Source organism: Squalius cephalus (assembly GCF_949319135.1).
Source record: "Squalius cephalus genome assembly, chromosome: 7".
NCBI lineage: Eukaryota > Metazoa > Chordata > Actinopteri > Cypriniformes > Leuciscidae > Squalius > Squalius cephalus.
Genome location: NC_137128.1, coordinates 26,888,438 through 26,908,204, shown reverse-complemented (window position 1 = coordinate 26,908,204; position 19,767 = coordinate 26,888,438). Strand labels below are relative to the sequence as shown.

Genomic DNA, 19,767 nt, shown 5'->3' with positions numbered 1-19,767 from the left:
GCTCTCAAAATAACAGCATCTGCCTCTGTGTCTGCGAGCATTTGACTGTGATGGTGGGGAGACCACTACCCGTGAGCGAGAGAGAGAGCGGGACGGTCAAATAGCTGTAATCCTGTGGGCTGTGTGAGAAGATAGACTCAGGCTCTGCATGACCTGTTGCTGCTAAACAGGCAGCGCTGTGGGCAACAGTTGGCCTGTGGACTGTTGTTTGACCACTAATGACGTTACGTATTATAACACAATATAGCACAAGCACATAGCAAGCCTCTGTAACGTTACTTAAGTGAAATAAACAATTCAATTAGCCGTTAGCGCACCCTGCTAGCCTGCCTGACAATATGAGGCGTCAGATATCTAACACCATCACACAAATTAGTCAACGTGAGCTAAGTTAGCAAGCTGTATGTTTAATCGAAATATCAAACAGAGTAGGCTAATAACGTGACACCAATCATTTTAATACGGTTTTATCTACTTACCAACAACTCCACCACTGCTTCCTGGCTCGCTGGCGAGTGGCGACCATGACTTGCTTGTCAGAAAGACGTCGTTGGTGTAGACACTTGTCACTCAAGCATGTCTGACCAATGGGGAAGCACCCGCCCCCACTGCGGTACGTTTGTGTCAAAATGATTTAAAAAAAAAACGACTTCAAAACTTTTTTCACTTCATTCAAAAAAAAAGAAAGTTCAATAAAAAAAAAACACTTCAAATGATTTTTTTTTTTTTTGCATTTAAACAGTTTTTTCTTTGATTGAAATTATTTTTTTTTGATTGAAAATGTTTTTTTTTTGATTGAAGCAACTTTTTTGGGATTGAATAATTAAGACACAAATGTCCTACCCATAACATGGTCCAAACACAAAAAAGATTACTTCAATCAAAGAAAACATTTTCAATAAAAAAAAAAGTGTTCAAGTGCAATTTTTTGAATCTCAAATATTTTTTTGCATTCAAAAACATTTTTTCTATGATTGAAAAGGTTTATTTTTTGATTGAAGTGATTTTTTTATTGAAAATATGTTTTGTTTGTTTGAAGCAACTTCTTTTTTGATTGAATTATAAAGACACAAATGTCCTACCCATAATATGGCCCAAACACAAAACAACAATACTTCAATCAAAAAAGTTGCTTCAAACAAAAAAACCTTCACTTCTATCAAAAAAAACATTTTCAAGCAAAAAAAAATAGTGTTCAAATGCATTTTTTTGAGTCTCAAATATATTTTTGCATTCAAACACTTTTTTTCTTTGATTGAAACGGGTTTTTTTGATTGAAAATATATTTTTTGATTGAAGCAACCTTTTTTTTGATTGAATAATAAAGACACAAATCTACCTCCATACATATGCGCGTATCTAACAGTAACGTTAGTTCCGTATTACATTAATTAATGTGCACGCGATATTTATTTATTTTTATACCGTGTATTCTCTGTGTAAATCCATGCACCGAACGTACGTTCAGTACGAATACGTACCGTTCCACTCCTAATGGGTATCGGATCATAGGTATCGGATAATTTTTTTTCTCCCCTCCGATATCCGATCTAGCGTTTTGGGCCAGTATCGGCACGATACCGATGCCGTGGATCGGATCGGGACATCCCTAGCAGTAATACTACCAAAAAACCCTCCAAACCTTTATCTTGATACTGAAATCTCAAATGGACAGACAATTATTCACCTTTTATAAATCGTTAAAAAATAATGGTCCCCGGGACTTCGGTGAGTCCGGAGACTGTAGTGTACACACCATGAGTTTTTAAAAGCTTAGCTTAAATGTGTAATATGAATACATAGTACTCATAGACTGCATAAAGTTTTCTTAAATGAAATGAGTAGAGGCTTGGACACAGAAAAAGGATAGAGTCTGATATTAACAAATTGCTAAGGTAAGTCGACCAACCTGAATTCATTCATTCAGGGCATGGGTATTTCCCAGCAGCTGCTAGCCGTTGAGTGTACATCAGTTGTACACTTGTTATTGCGGTGCATTATGGGATTGAATAAGAGCACTCGATAAAGCATTTGGTTGCGACCGAAATCGCAGACTCTCTAAATACAGTGGGGAGAACTAGTATTTGATACACTGACGATTTTGCAGGTTTTCCCACTTACAAAGCATGTAGAAGTCTGTAATTTTTTATCATAGGTACTCTTCAACTGTGAGTGATGGAATCTAAAACAAAAATCCAGAAAATCACATTGTATGATTTTTAAGTAATTCATTTGCATTTTATTGCATGACATAAGTATTTGATACATCAGAAAAGCAGAACTTAATATTTGGTACAGAAACCTTTGTTTGCAATTACAGAGATCATACGTTTCCTGTAGTTCTTGACCAGGTTTGCACACACTGCAGGAGGGATTTTGGCCCACTCCTCCATACAGACCTTCTCCAGATCTTTCAGGTTTCGGGGCTGTCGCTGAGCAATACGGACTTTCAGCTCCCTCCAAAGATTTTCTATTGGGTTCAGGTCTGGAGACTGGCCAGGCCCACTCCAGGACCTTGATATGCTTCTTACGGAGCCACTCCTTAAGTGCCCTGGCTGTGCGTTTCGGGTCGTTGTCATGCTGGAAGACCCAGCCACGACCCATCTTCAATGCTCTTACTGAGGGAAGGAGGTTGTTGGCCATGGCGATACATGGCCCCACTTGTGCCCCAGACCGAGGGAGATTGACCGTCATCTTGAACTTCTTCCATTTTCTAATAATTGCGCCAACAGTTGTTGCCTTCTCACCAAGCTGCTTGCCTATTGTCCTGTAGCCCATCCCAGCCTTGAGCAGGTCTACAATTTTATCCCTGATGTCCTTACACAGCTCTCTGGTCTTGGCCATTGTGGAGAGGTTGGAGTCTGTTTGATTGAGTGTGTGGACAGGTGTCTTTTATACAGGTAACAAGTTCAAACAGGTGCAGTTAATACAGGTAATGAGTGGAGAACAGGAGGGATTCTTAGGCTATGTCGACATTAATCCGGATACATTTGAAAACGGCGTTTTCGTTTATAAACGCTCTCCGTCCACACTAGCGTTTTCAGGTGTTTTCTGAGGTTTCAGTGTGGAAACTTTTGAAAAACGCCTGAAAACGCTAAATTCACCTTACTGTGCATGCGTAAAACCCCAGAAAAGATCACTGATATGATTCAGATGGAAAAATAAATGAAGAGTTCAGATGCAAAAGCCTCTAAGTGCCATCTGAAATCTTCTTCTAGAATGACAATTTTTATCAAGCTTGTATATTTAAGTTCAATTTCACTTAAATGGCAATGCAAATTACCTATGAATTGTCATTTAAGTTAAATTACTTAACTTAAATATACAAGCTTTATAAAAATGATCATTCTAGAAGAAAATTTTATGATGCACTTAGAGGCTTTTGCATCTGAACTCTTCAAATAATGAAGTTATCGCGCAATTCTTCTGACAGGATCATTTTATTTAGTACAATATCTCACCATTCAATGATGCGGTCCAGGTCGCACACAGTCACCATATGTTTGGTCTAAAACGCAACTGCTCTCATGTATTGCCGCAGGACAGCAAATGTGAGTAAATTCTGTCATCTTTGCAGGAATGTGATATGAAGAGTGTGCAATGTAGAATATTTTTAGCAACAGTGTGAAAGTGAATAGCACATAACTGGCACAATACTGGTATAAACATGAATATCTATTGGTACAATATGCGTCACATGACTAAATTTACGTCATCGTTTTTAAATACCACCGGTTTCACAGTCCACACTACAACATGAAAACGGCGTTTTCAAATGTATCCACTTTGGAATGCGTTTTCAAAAAAGCTTCTTTTTCATTAATAAAAACGCTGTCTCAGTGTGGACGGAAGGCCAAAACGGAGAGAAAAATATACGTTTTCAAATAAAAACGTATTAGTGTGGACATGGCCTTAAAGAAAAACTAACAGGTCTGTGAGAGCCGGAATTCTTACTGGTTGGTAGGTGATCAAATACTTATGTCATGCAATAAAATGCAAATTATTTATTTAAAAATCATACAATGTGATTTTCTGGATTTTTGTTTTAGATTCCGTCTCTCACAGTTGAAGTGTACCTATGATAAAAATTACAGACCTCTACATGCTTTGTAAGTAGGAAAACCTGCAAAATCGGCAGTGTATCAAATACTTGTTCTCCCCACTGTACTGTACTTCTTTTTAATAAGTAATTACTTTGCATTAAAAAAGTATGTTATAGTATGAAAGCGTGTAGTATGAATGTAAGAGCATACTACTATATTCATCATGTTGTCAATCAGTAAGTTTACATGCACCCTCATAATGCAATTATACTGGGATTTCTGGGACCTCATGTAAATGCAATACTTTGATCAAAGTAATGTGATCATATCTTAAAAAATGCCAGTGCCATTGTTTGTCTCAAGATTAAACGCAATAAACAGGCATGTAAACACCTTAATCGCATTATTACCACTTTAACCAAAGTGCGCAGACATACACACAGACATGTTGTTCACACAACTTCACAAAAGAACTCAATGACATATTCTTAAGTTTTCTCTTCTTCAACACAACTCGCTGCGCAGTCTCTGCTCCGTATATCTTCATCCAGACGGCACGAAGAACACGACGGCAGAGTAGGCAAACCCAGCATGCGATGTTCATCACGCCGCTGAATAATATCTAGTACATTCGTAAAAATTTATTTTGAATTTAATGTGAGAAATAGAAGGTCGTCCGGGTACTTTTTACCTGCTGTCTATATGAATACTGTGCACATACTGTTCTGTTTTTCACCTGCTATATAGTATGAAAGTATGCCATTTACTTTACACAGCCTTAGATTTATTTTTTTGCTCAGCTTGCCTCAGTGCTTCAGTGATCTTACTGAAAGATACATGCAATGTTGCCTTAAAATTTGTTCAAAAGTTATTTTAGGAGGCCTGCTTTTGGCACAGTTTCAGCGTCAGGTGTGCTTCCATTATGCCTTGGTTTTGCAGCGGAGCTAAAATAATTAGATATGTCAGCAACTTACTAAACCAGCCAAAATGTTCCCAAGAGAAAGGAGCTTAGCCTTGTACTGATTTGTACATAACAGTAATCAAGCTAGTAATCTAGACCGACTGTCATTAGTCATAAAATTCTGCAGCACCAAATAGATGTCCATCATTCACCAGCTCAGATTATATCTATTACAGTTCATGAAAGCCTTCTCTCAGTATGACAGACTCACCTCCTCATTAGCTGTATTTAAACCTGAGGCACGTGCTTTTGCATTTCAGGTTCTTCACGCCTCATGAGCATCCTGAATTACCTCAAAAGGATCATCTGAATCACAGGAAAACCGCTCTCCGCTTATAGATGTTCACTGTGTTAGAACAGATAGTTACTATGGCAATACCGGAGTTTTAAGATAAGTTGCAGAGAGCAGTTTTCAGATTTTTCCCTCACCTGCAATTTGAATGCCTACAGTGAAACTCTGCACTCACACTTTCCAAACCACTTCTGATTGAATAGATAAGGCCTGATATGAGTTATGAGCGGGAGTTTCCACATCCTGCAAAAGCAACTGAGGAATCCTTGCATGCCAAAAATCTTAAGTGAGTACATTCTAATAAAAAATGGCCATAAATAATTAATAGATCATATTGTTGTAACACAGCTTGAGACTAATACCATTGCAAGAGTGCAGCCCCCCCCCCAAAAAAACACTTAATGGAATGTGAAATGTTGTGTTTACTTTTGTATACTGTGGTTACTATCACTGGTATCACACAACGTGTGTAATACATGATTCATTGACGATCACACTGAACTGTGCATTTTCTCAAGCAGGCCTTTCAGCCTCCCTTGCAGAGGCCGAAATGATGGAAAAAATCCAATCTAAACACTCTGCCCTCTGACCAACCAGTACACAAACTTAACCAGCATTTTTCTCTCTTCTGCATGGCGCCACATGCATCTGTGAAAAGTCTATAAAGAACTGTGGGAAAAGGACCTTGACCCTCCGAAATACTCCTTTTACACCAGGGAATACATTTCCCAAATCCCCATCTGCCACATTCTACCTACATTCCACCCTACGAATTGCCAAATCTCAACAGAAACTGCAATAATGTTAGAGCTTTTCTAAGATCTGTTGTTATGGTTTCTGAAAGATTTTGATCATAACCCCACAATTCCACCGGGCATCACCAGAAAGCTGTCACATCTTATTCCGCAAAGCTCAGATCTCCAATAGCAGCGAGTTCGAGCTGCTAGTTTTATTCAGGGCACAGACAGCAGTGTTTTGTCTGTGCTGTATGGAAATAACAGCAAAAGGAGCAGGGCCTCACACAGCTAGAGCTTTTTTTGCATCTAAATTGAACTATATTCAGAATCAGGAGCCTTCTTGGGAAGCTGTCCCCCGAAGGAACACTTGTTTTCTGAATAATATGTCTAATGGCTGTGGCATGGAAAATCTTGCGCTCTGAATGGAAGTAAACACGTGAAGGGGGCAAATGTAGAGTCTTGAAAGAGACTTGACTAGTTGCCTGAGGGTTTTCTTAATGCAGCATTTGAGATTGTGGCCAGTATCGACATAAACCTTCCAGAGGTGATCCATTTTAATCAGCATAGACAACGCACATTCAATGAGGGGTTTATGCTTAGAGAAGCTCACAGAAGGGACAAACCTGACATGGTGTCTTTCACTGACGCAAACATGCTGCTTACCAAGCCATTTTGGTTTATAAACACAAGCTGTGTTGTAATCCTAACATGTCATTATAGATGTCATGCTCAGAATGGAGCGGGTATGTGGTGGTTTAAGAGAGCGTTTGGATAAAATAATGAATGAGCAATACATGTCACCTGTTAACGCTGGAAAAATAACAAACAATGCATCGAAATATTATCTCATCCAAATATTGCTATTGTTTGGAGAAGCAAAAATTAAAAAGTTAATCTACCAAACATCAAAAACAGACATGCAATCACCGTCCAATTATTTTGTTCACTGTTGTTTCTTTGATACTCTCTTTATGTGGTAAGAGCGAACAGACTATGGCCCTGCTGCTGGAAAAAGCTGTTAAGTTTGAGGGGTTCATGAGATGATCAGTGCTGTTTGCTCGTCATGAGGATCTTCCAGGTGTGGCCCTCCATGAAAGTCACTCAAGTCCAGCTGTCATTTCATGTCCTACATGATGGGAAAACCATTTACATCTACAGCATGCAAGTGTATAGTAGAGCTCTCCTTCAGTGACTGTTTACTTCCATGGCACACTGTGACCAAAGCTGTTGACATACAAAACGACCTTAATAGATCTAACAGTCCTGACCTCCCTCTACTTAAAAATGTTATCTAATTTGAGCTCTTAAAGTGCATTCATGCGAGTAGAAATAGACTGTACGGCCCTGTAAATGTTTCTAAAAATTACGAGGCTTTGCTTTACTAAAAACAAGAATGAGAGGAAGTGGATTGACTATGCAAGCAACATAATTGCATGCCTTGAAAATTGCTATGTTCAAGCCTTTGTGAGTGCGTGCAATTCTGCATGCATGCACTGCAAAAGACCACTGACTAACATATCTATAACCTATATATAACCTATATATATATATAAATATATACACACACACATACATACATACATACACACACACACCGCTTCACATTGTAGTTGTCTAGCAGCCTTGTGGACAGACCTCTGTGCAAGACGCAAGACCACACACATGTACTGTAGGAGGTGCCCAAAAAAGCCTCATTGTAGGGGTCAGTGGTTCAGCTGTGGCCTTCATGTGGAGTTTAATGAGCTTCGGTCAATAGCGAACAGAGGCGGGATGGGGTACAATGGGAAGAGCAGCAAGCCACAGCTGACCAAAACCTCACCAATGCACATCACAGTGGCTCATTGGCAGCCAACCAGGCCCGTGCAGTCTCGGAGCGGCTGGATGTGTGGAGACTGAGGAATGGAATCAGGTGCCAAAATGACTTCACTCTCGAGATGTCAGTAAGGAAGCATATTTTCTGCATATTGTGCCGCTGAATAACTCAGTCTTGTGAGTGAGGAAAAAATATTGTGTTAGGACAACAGGCTGTGATTGACCCAGGACGATCAATTCCGGCACTTAGGAAGTGATTAATGCAAGCTGTGATCCAGAGCTATTTTGGGCTAATTAGAGAGGAAACGATCCTGAGACTGCCCAGCCGTCTCAGTATCTGTCAAGTTATCAGGCTAGTGACAAAGAACAGAGCATAGCTCAAGGTTGCACTCAAGCAGGACAGGCATGCATTTAGTGCAGGCGGGATGCCCAATTACACCCACAGCAGAGAGACCCCACCGGGATATTTATAAAGACAGCATGACAGAGATCTGATCTTTCCAAGATGCACAGGACATAAGCACTGTGCCAGTCCCTACTGCTCAAGAACGAGTTAAACAGCACCTCAGACAAACTAAGCATTTAAGTCTGAACAGTCTGACAGCAAAAACAAAAGCTTACCCACCTAGCAACAGCAAACTATGAATTGTATTCAATTATGTGTTCAATTGTATTCAATTTATGTAGCGTGGGGAAGAAAGGAATGCAACATATTCAGCTCACAGTTCTACATCTTCTAACTCTAAGAAATGCAACAAGGAGGAGAAATATTCGCTCTTTCTGGTCAATTATTAACACATTAGTTAAGTGAAAGTGACAGACATTACATAAGACTAAAGTGAACCTGCAAACAACTAATTAAATGTGTCTGTTGAATACAAACAAAAGCAGGCGTGTACAGCAGTCAGTTTACAGCGCGCGTGAGTTTGATACACAGCCGATGCGGTAAAATCACTACACGATCACAACACATGAAACTCAAAACACTATGCGATATCATCTCAAAAACAACCTACCGTGACTTTCCTCAACACCCAACTTCGATAATAAAGTCTATTTGAACTTCAGTCCTTCCCTTGAAGTCACGGAAACATTTTATTTGACAACCACGCATTCTGTAGCCTAACTTCTACTTAAATGCACAGGATAAGTATCGGGAGCGGTAAGCACTCGATATATCAACAAACACCTACCGTTTCGCTCCGGGTTAAGGCTTGTCATCTGGGATTTTAGGACAGTCCGATATCCAAAGAGATAGTTTCATGACCAAGCGTGTCAACACACGGTTTTGTGGAGTAACAGCGTTCCGCCTTGCCGTTCAGACTCTGCGTGCTGACAGCAGCCAGTGCAGAATGAGCAGAGCTACAGCGCGCGCGGACAGGGCAGTTCCTTACAGACACACTGGGGCGGGAATATATAAACGGTGACACTATGAACGCTTACCAAAAACAGGTTACCTAGGACGCAGATAGGACGCTACACCGACAGAACGATAAATAGAACGATAGCCTAGCTATTATTATAATATTTTGAAGAAAGAACCTGACAGAATAAAAAAAAAACTACCTATTTTTTAAGGTTTCACAGATGTGTGCTTACACCATTATAGGCCTATAGCCTATTTATGAAAATATATAAGTCATAGGCCTATAGTTATACTATACTGAACAAAATTATAAACGCAACACTTGTTTTTGCCCCCATTTTTCATGAGCTGAACTCAAAAGATCTAAGATTTTTTTCTATGTACACAAAAGGCCTATTTCTCTCAAATATTGTTCACAAATCTGTCTAAATCTGTGTTAGTGAGCACTTCTCCTTTGCTGAGATAATCCATCCACTTCACAGGTGTGGCATATCAAGATGCTGATTAGACAGTATGATTATTGCATTAGACAGTATGATTATTGCATTAGACAGTATGATTATTGGACACAATAAAATGCAACTCTAAAATGTGCAGTGAAAAATACAGAAAAATATTATTACAATTTAAAATAATGGTTTTCTATTTTAATATACTTTAAAAAATATAATTTATTTATGTGGTGCAAAGCTAGATTTTCAACAGCCATAACTCCAGTCTTCAGTGTCACATGATTTTTCAAGAAATCATTCTAATATGCTGATTTATTATCAATGTTAGAAACTTTTTTCAGGATTCACTGATGAATAAAAAGTTAAAAGAATAAAGTTATTTTTTTAACTCCGAATCCTGAAAAAAGTATCAAAGGTTATAAGTATAATAGAAAGCATTATTTCAAATTGTAGTAATATTTCACAATATTACAGTTTTTTCTGTACTTTAGATCAAATAAATGCAGCCTTGATGAGCATAAAGGGCTTCTTTCAAAAACATTAAAATAGTGTTCAAACTTTTGGCCGGTTCTTATATATATATATATATATATATATATATATATATATATATATATATATATATATATATATATATATATATACAGTATATGTCCCTTACTACATTGTCCCTTATTACATTTGCCCCTGAGGAACTCTCTGCACGTCCCTGGACCTTTGTGTCAGAGGAGATGTTGGTGTGATGAACACATGTAGGAGAAAGTACTTATGAGGATTCACATATCTTAAAAGACTAATGCCCATTCCCAGTAACTCATTCTGTATGTGGCACAAATAAGTTGCATGAAGGGAAGGAACCTCTCAGAAGTGTTTTACATTCACATTGTTGTCTATTTGGGATCTATAGCATTTCATATATACTGACGGATTCCAGCTCTAGATTGAAAAGATACAGATAAATATAGAGTTATATATTGACAGTTTTTTCTGTGCAGAGGTAAGAAATAATTGCTAAATCTGTCACTGCCATGACTCACCAATTATTCTGCATGTAAAAGATATTATAGGGTTTGCCTGTAATTCATCACAAACTCTTTGACCGCTTGCCGTAAATTCTTTGACTGTTTTCCCATAAAGTATGAATTCAATCTATTGAAGAGGATCTAAGCTCAGCTTAGCTGCTTAGCTGTGAAGTTTTAATGAAACACAGAAGATTAAACCACTTTACTAATGAGGAAGACACACTTATGCAACTACACACTTATGGTTATCTCTGTGTCCCCTGGCTGTCTTTTCTCGTCTCTCCAGACAGATGACAAAGAGCATTCAGTATACAGGCACCTGACAAGGTGAGCAGGTCTATTTAAAGCTAATGGGCCTGTTAAGTTCAGCTGAGTCTGCTTAGCCTTCAGGCATCAGTTACCGGAGAAGACATTTGTGAATAGAGGAGAGCATGGGGGGGTTTGGTTCCAGTCATGCCTGAAATTCTATGGTCCATGGTCTTGATGAAGGTAGAGACCCCTCATCTCTCAGCACCTCTACCCTTCTCAGTCTTCAACTGTCAAATATAGTCACTACCAGCCGAATTTCTCACCCCAGGCCCACACTAACCTAAAAGCTACCTCCAAGCAAGAGCTTCTCCATACAGCTTCACTACACGTCATAGACTAAGTAAATGTGGCAATGTCATGACCCTCAGAGACAGCTAGACGGGGACTCATTTGTCTTAAGGGATGATTGGGGCAGGAATCCAGTGTGTCTATTTCGGAAACACTCGGATGTACAACGATACATCTCAAAAACAGGTCACCGCAAAGAGATTAGCTTTTAAAATCCCAAGCTTTCTAAAGTCTTTGAGACAAGTGCTGTCATACAGAGATGCAACTTAGAAGATAAAGAAAAGAATCAATAGGAGAAAATGCATTTTGAAGTGTAATTTGGGAAAATACATCTAAAAACTGCAATGTTTTATGACTCCAGCGAAAGGATAAAAAACATATAAATTGTGTATTCATCCCCTCTTCATTGTGGGACAAGATCATTTTTGGTGTATAACAGGATTAGCACAATCTTTAGCCAGTAAAGTGCATATATAATTGTTGCTGTATGCTATATTTCAAAGCTTGTTAAACAGCACTGTCTGACTTCCAAATAGATTACGTTGCACAGTCTGTTCCTGAGGAAAGCCATTTCTAAACGCAATATACTGATTCTTATGTATATTTTATTGGCTCTTTCTACATATAACTAGCAAACAAATTCCTAAAAGGTATTCTAACTTCTTGAACCCCAACCAAAAATACATTAGGTTTCCTGCTATATGTCAAACCACAGACACAATGTTTAGCCATTTAAGAATTGAGTCCAATGCACACTCCTAGATTTGATTGCTTACACTGTTGTGCCAATATGTACAAGTCAATGTTTCATCAAGATTTGATATATTACATTATATATTCAGAAAATATTCCCCAAGACAGACTTTCAATAATAAAATAACATTCATACAAATCATACTTGGCGTTCCTCTGAAATAAATCAGATACATTTAGAATGTTTGTAATATATATAAGACTACAAAAACAAGTCATAGATTTCCCTTGAATCCATATGGCAAGCAAATGAAATAACAGAATGTTTAAAGAAAAGCTGAGCTCATTGGAAAAGGTTTTTTCTCAGTATGAAAGCAGAAAGTCGAGCCACAAGGTCAGCCCCTCACCCAAAATCAACATTTGCAGCAGGGGACATGAGAATCCTGGAGCCTTTTGACTCTGAGAACCCCATTCGAATGACACATACAAGACATTTTGCATTGCATTTGTTTGTTTAGCAGGTGCTTTTATCTAAATGAGAATAACACAAGCAGGAGCAATTTTTGTCCAGAAAAGCACTTTTTTTTTAGATTGCATTGAATTTCGTCAGGTGAAGTTAGGAGTTATTTCCGCCACTGATTTTAATTATGAAATAGCATGAATGGACGCTGTAACGTGTAAGCAGGGACAAGACAGAGTGAGAATCCAAATGTGAGCACAAGTTTCTTTGAAAAAACTCAAACACAGATAATCCATCCCAGTGACAAGAGTACAATCTACAAATTGAAACAACTCGGAACATGCATTCAGGAACAACAACCGACAAACAACAACTGAAGCACAGAGGTTAAATAGGTTAACAAGGGGCTGATGAGGGACAGGTGTTGGTGATTTGATGTCATGGGAACTAATGAGGGCAACTATGGTGACAAACAAGGTACAAGGTAAAACAGGAACCAAACACAGGAAACGAACACAGAAACAATAGGAACTGAGAATACACTTCAACATAAGAGTCCTTACAAAACACAAGACACAGCATTTATGTGGTGTGGTACTCACACCGGCTGAAAAATTGCAAATGCATGCCCACTTTCCCATTAACTATATTTGCTTTCCTGGGTCTGTCCTTCTGTCCTAGATCTGCTCACTGAATTACTCTGGCCCCACAGCTGACTTTAGTCACAGCTGTCTGTGCTCTGCATCTACAGTCAGCCTACAGCTGGAACGGAACATCAACAAAGGGAGGAGAATATATATCAGAATTGGCCGGGCCACAGAGAGGAGCAAAACCACCATCAGGATTCAATTAAATCCCAGAGGGGCCGGTGGGAAAGAGAGTGGAGAAAGACAGAGGAGTCAGCTGCTGAGACGGAAAGGAAGTAAAGAGCTCTTTCACTCAGGAAGAGGACTAAATGTCAAGAATCTGGTGTGCTGCCCGTTCTTCATTGTTCACTATGGGAGATGGTCAAAGTCAGGCCACTGGGCTGCTGTTGCCTACTGGCAACCGAAACACAGTACTCATTGTGCTTCCATGTCAGGGGTCAGCACTGAGGCATGAAGGCCTCCACATCAGAGAGCTGGACCCCAGCCATGAAAGATGACCCCGCTGCTCTGCCTCAAAGCTATATGAGTAAAATGTGCTGCGATCCACACAGAAGGACTCTAATGAACATGAGCTTTCTTCTCATGGCCTGTTAATGAGCACAGATTTGTGGTTATACTCTTACACTTCTAGTCAATGGTGTAAAACAGAACTTCTTTGGTCACTAGAAGTCAGATGAGGGAGGATTTTAAATTCATGCCCTGAAGAAGCACAATTATGGCAGTTGTTATGATTGTTCCAGTCTATCAAGTGTAAATAATGAATGAAAACAACCAAAGAAGATAAGGTGAGCTGGTGCAGTGGAATGGAATGGCATGGCATGGCATGGCATGGCAGGGCGGGGGGGGGGGGGGGGGGGGGGGGTGCCAAGAGAAAATGCTGCTTGTTTAGATTAAGTTAGTTGTCAGAAAGCATGTTATAATTAGTGCTTACTGTAAGTGTTGCCAAACTCTCCAGAGCCTGAGCAAACTTCACACTCTGAATGACAGCTTTACATGTGGCATTCACCCCATGCTCACACAGCAGTGAACATTATAAATGCATGGATTTTATTAGACCCAGTGAAAGTCTTGTAGAGTCTCTGCTAGGTAATGCAGACACCTTATCTCTTAATGAAGGGACGTGATACAATGTGGATGGATGGGTGGATGGATGGGTGGATGGATGGGTGGATGGATGGGTGGATGGATGGATGGATGGATGGATGGATGGATGGGTGGGTGGATGGATGGGTGGTTGGATGGATGGGTGGGTGGGTGTTTTGGATGGGTGGGTGGGTGGATGGGTGGATGGGTGGGTGGGTGGTTGGATGGATGGATGGGTGGGTGGGTGGGTGGGTGGATGGATGGGTGGATGGATGGATGGATGGGTGGGTGGGTGGTTGGATGGATGGGTGGGTGGTTGGATGGATTGGGTGGATGGGTGGATGGGTGGATGGGTGAGTGGGTGTGTGGGTGGGTGGATGGATGGATGGATGTTGGTTTAACTTAAAGTATAAGTACCTTGTTGCCTTAAAATTTTGAGTTCAATGAAATTAAAAAATATTATTTTGAATTTGTAAATACGGCACATTCATAGAAGGTTTATAGTATACCTCATTCTGTCTGAGCCAAGAATAACAGTGACTTAGGCCTGCTGGATACAGAATAACTTATTAAGTGTCTGCTTTAGTTGTCTGCAGGATGACAGCGGCCTGTATTTCCAGATGCTGAGTCCAGAAACTACAGTCCTAATCAAAGACTCTTGATCCAATGCCTTGGTGGCCCTGAAAGCCACAGCCACATTGAGCCCTGGTAGACAAACCAAAAACTAAGACGCACACAATTTTTTCCATATGAAAACTGCTATTGAGTGAAGTACCAGTGTTTGAATTTCAGTAGCTCCCTCTTGCATTACCACAGTCTGGCTTTGAATATCATTAATAAAACGTTGACATTAATTCATACATTTTTCCCCAACCTCTGTCATGACAGTATCAGTGTTATTAAGTTCACTGGAAAGTCTGGGCTCATTGGAGGGTTGCAGTCATGAGGTGGACAGTAGCCTATACTTGCACAACATGCTTCAGAACTGTCTGCAAATCCCAAGTATAAAAAGCTGATGATCCGAAGTGTTAACATGCAGCTGAAATAGAATGTGCTACTGTCGAGACTAATGGCACCAGTGCAATGCTGGACGCGAAATGGCACAGGGTGATGTGTTCGTTCTGTCATGCTGATGCAGATCCAGTTTTTGTGTGAAAGACTTAGCTGAGCACAGACATTCTTTCTGTGGCTACAGTTTTCATTATTTGACCTTTTCAAAATGACATTTTTGTAATACGTAATTGCTCTGGCATTTTGAGAACTATATACAGAATCGTGAACTGAAAATAACAATCATATCTCAAAATATAAGAATCCTATAATAATATGTTCAAAAATAGCATCAACAACTAAAGCACATATCAACACTAGATGTCTACACTCTGTCAGTTTCACACCTTTGCCTGGTTTGACTGATGGCTTTTCTGCGTAAGCTTATGAAGTATTTTCTCTTTTTACAAATGAACTGAATAGGAGCCTTGTTTCAGGAAGTGGGTTATGTGACATCCCAGCATGACTCCTTTTGGTTTACCTAAAATGGCCTCAGGCTGCTATTCTGTTAAGAAACTAATGACCACAGACAGACATTCAAAACTCTTTAAAATACTTCTTTGAAATAAAGTGCACTGTGACCGAACTATAGACTAGAGTGCAAACTCATAAATCTCATGGTTTTGGGCTGCTGCTCTATAGAGCAGAGCTGGCAACTCAGACAAGACTTCAGCCAACAAACCTCAAAGGGATCATTTACAACTGATGAATCACATCTCCCTGTATTTCTGTGAGCCATTAAATAAGCTGCAAACTAAATAAATCCCACGAGACAGTCAATAAAGTGTGGAAATACCAATACAAAGAAAGTTTTCTCAGAGTAAACAGTGAAGGCAAGAATGTCAGAAAACAGAAGACTTTAGCTTGCTATTGGTGTGGACACTATTGTTCTTGATGTGAATGGGCCTTTAAGTCCCCATGAAATTAAAATGTAAGTTTTTTGGCTTAAAGTATGAATATGTTAGCCTTAAGGTTGTCTATAAGTTAGTGTGCTCCAAAACAATGACAAAATTCACATTTAGAAGATATAAGATATATGTTCAAAGCTTACAATCTCTCACTTCCGCCAATATGGATCAACGATTTTGATGACATCACTTTGCACTTTAACTTCTCATCAGATTTTCTGACCAATCAAATGCTCTCTAGAATCTGAAGTGTCCCGCCCCCTACATTATAAATAGATGCAGAAGCTGCTGCTGAAATCGATCACTTGTTCACACAATTACTATTTTCTATATGGTGAATGGCACATACTGCACTATATGTCTGGCCGAGCTGTGATATAAACAAAACGCTATTGGCTATTAAAAAAGGGGGGGGGGGGGCTGCTTGTTTCAAGGTACTTCAGTGGGCCTTAGACTTTTGTAGCTACTAATACTAATAATAACGTATTACATATACTGTATGTAAGAAAATATAAGAAACATTTTTTTTTTCTTAATTAAAATCTTAATCTTTTATCTAATCTTTTATTTTTTGCACATTTAGTTTTGTCAACTTGTGTGCAATGACTGATAGACTTCCAGTGAAGCTATTTCATTATTTCATTTCATCACCTTTTGGACTATGTATATATTTAAAGTCAATCAAGTCAAGTGACCTTTATTTATATATCGTTTTATACAAAACAGATTGTTGTAAACTTCAACATGTGTGACAAAATCAAATTCTGCCTAAAGCAGCAAAACACAAGACAATCGTGTTCAGTTCGTGTCAGTTCAGTGTTGATCTGATTCAGTTCAATGTGTTCATCGGTTATGAAACAAGTTCTATTCGGTTTTATTCTACAAAAGTGTCGTTATTCAGCAAATCTCAGTTCAGTGTTGATTCAATTGAATTTAATACCAGTGTCGATGTTGCAAACTTATGAAACAAAGTTAAATCAGCTATAAAGCAGCTATGTGGAAGTTTTGTTCTCATCCAGTAATGTCAGTGCAGTCAAATTTATAGTATTAAGTGTCTTTTTTCATTCCATTAAAAACATGCAGGAAACCCTAAAGAAAGTTAGATATAAAGCAAACACGAGAGAATGACCATGGGCTAAGAAAAAAGCAGAAGCAATAAAAGGGAAAGTGAGATGGTGAAATCTAGCAGTGCTAACGGTTGTCAGCTGAAGGAAGGGTGCAACGTTCTCTCGGCTGTTGATGAATGTCTGCAGTGATGTGTGTGAGGCTCTGAGCCAGGCTGCTTCTTGCTCCAGCACCCATAAATACTGTGCAGGCTGCCTGTTCTGTCCTCAGTCACCACCAGCGTCACCATTCTGCCTAGAAAACACAGCATATAACTACACTCTTCCCTCTCCTTGCATCACTCCTCTCCCCTCCAGAAGAGTGAGGCCCTGGTACAATGGAATTATTGTCATGTATGTCTCACAGGAGGTTCAAAGTGAGGGCTAGTGCTGCTATTATGATCCTAGGGGCAAACTGGAAATGAGGTGTCTTAAGGGATCACAGGACCTGACTTTTGAAGCATCAACAGTGGGGAACAAGCCATAACCGCTCCCGGCTGGTGGTCCATTTCTCTAACAATCTCTGTCTGATTTTTATCAGCCCACACTATCATTACCATCAGCTTTCACTATCACTGTCCTCTCCCTCTAATATCACTCTTATCTCTCGACTCTATCGCATTGGAGATAACAACAATAGCAGAGAAAGAACTGCTCCAATCCTGTCAGAACCTGCGACAGCCGTTCATTTATACACAACACGACTGTCAAGATGTTTCTAATAGCGATAACAGGCACATCATTCTAATGCAAATCAGTTACCATGTGCCGTTCGTGAAATGTCTAACCCCATATAGTTCATTTTTGAATGGAGCGTTTCATCAATATGTCATGTTCAACAAGAAGACATCAAAAACAGCTTTGAAGTAAAAGATCTTCTCTGTAGTACACTGTATCTTCTTCCATCAGGCCTTTGATTACATGTAGATCTGGAGCGGAATAAGGGCAGCTTGCCGAGGGGAGAGTCAGTGTGGAATTTGCAGGAATCTGATCTGGATGACTATATAAGCGTACCTTCACTTCCATGAAACAATCCTTTGTGCGCAACTCTTCCAACTGTGGCACCACCTGGCACAGGCCCAAGTGCAAGGGAGGGCATTGTGTACCCTCCTTATGTCCTGTCACTCAACCCTCCCTGACAAACCAGACTTTTATGTCAGAAATGAGATGTTTTAACAACCTAGCTTACTAACTTACATAAAAAGTCTAATACAAGTCCCATTAACTTCAAAGAAATAAAAATGGACAGTGTAATTAATGTAAACATTCAACTAGTATATGCGTGTGCGTATGTAAGACATTTTGACGACAGCTGCAAGTTGTAACTCTTGTCGTGTTGATTTCGGAGACAGGAATGTCAGCTGCACACCTCTTTATTTGCCGGAGATGAAAAACAAAAGCAATTTGTGTGTGTGTGTGTGTGTGTGTGTGTGTGTGTGTGTGTGTGTGTGTGTGTGTGTGTGTGTGTGTGTGTGTGTGTGTGTTCTGAGCCTACTGCGGATGTAGGGATGGTGGAACACCCTCTCTGGTAAAATGAAAGCAGATGTGCACAGGAGAGCTTCTGTAATGTGTACAATGCGATGTTTCCTTGGCATTACATAAGAAGAAAGAAGAAAAAGTTGCAGAACTTTCAGATGGAATTGTGAAACTTATGGTAGAAAACAAAAACAAAGCCCTAAAACAAACTCTTCTTTCATCCCAAACCATTATGACTTTTGTGAAAAACAACATATTGTTTTAAATGTCTGTTTTTGTGTCCATAAAGTGAAAGTCAGCGGTGTCTAATGTTGTTTTGGACCCCATTGACACTCATTATAATAGACAAAAACAGTTCTTCTAACAAAACATTCTTTAAAATAAAGTCGAATTAGTCGAAAGATACTAAATCATAATTATGAGAAATATTGACATACTGAGTCATAACTATGAAAAAAAAATAGTATGCCATAAAAAATAATGACAAAAAGTAGAAATTGATATAGTAAGTCATTTTAAGTTAAAAACTCAAAATGATGACATAAAAAGGTGAAATTATTAAATAAAATATACATTTTGACAAATGTCATAATCATGACTTTTTATCTCATAATTGTGATTTTTGGGGTCAACTATTTCTTTAAACAGTGTAGGGACCAAAAAAAAGGAGTCTTCTGTGTGGACTGGAGCTCATAAATGTCATAATTTTGAATTACCAAATAATTTTTTATGTGGCAGAAATTGTTTTCCAAATGAGGGAGAGTAATTGATGAATTTTCATCTTAGCGTGAACTGTCCTTTTATTTCAACATTACAGACGTGTGTAGGTGTGTACATAACATAATATCTGTAAAACATATTTGAGAAAAATGTGAACACTTTGCAATATTTTTATCCATATTTAAGGCTTTTTGTTAAGAGTTGGGAATGGGATACATCAAGTCTACATCTGGATTCAGATATGCAATATGCAAGTGCCTGTTTGTACAAGTTCGTCATGACATGAATCAGAAGACAGGTGCAGGTTAGCGTGGCTTGGTTGTGACGCCTGAGGGTTATTTCTAC

At 39.2% G+C, this 19,767-nt stretch overlaps 1 protein-coding gene across 2 annotated transcripts in view; it reads right to left on the bottom strand.

The window, feature by feature from the left end:
• Positions 1-9,233, bottom strand: part of ppp2r3a (protein phosphatase 2, regulatory subunit B'', alpha) — a 91,999-nt gene extending 82,766 nt beyond the window's left edge. For both annotated transcript variants that reach the window (XM_079875663.1, XM_079875664.1), the window contains exon 1: positions 9,039-9,233. The gene's annotated coding sequence lies outside the window, so the exon portion shown is untranslated. The remainder of the gene's footprint in view (positions 1-9,038) is intronic.
• Between the last annotated feature and the right edge of the window lie 10,534 nt (positions 9,234-19,767).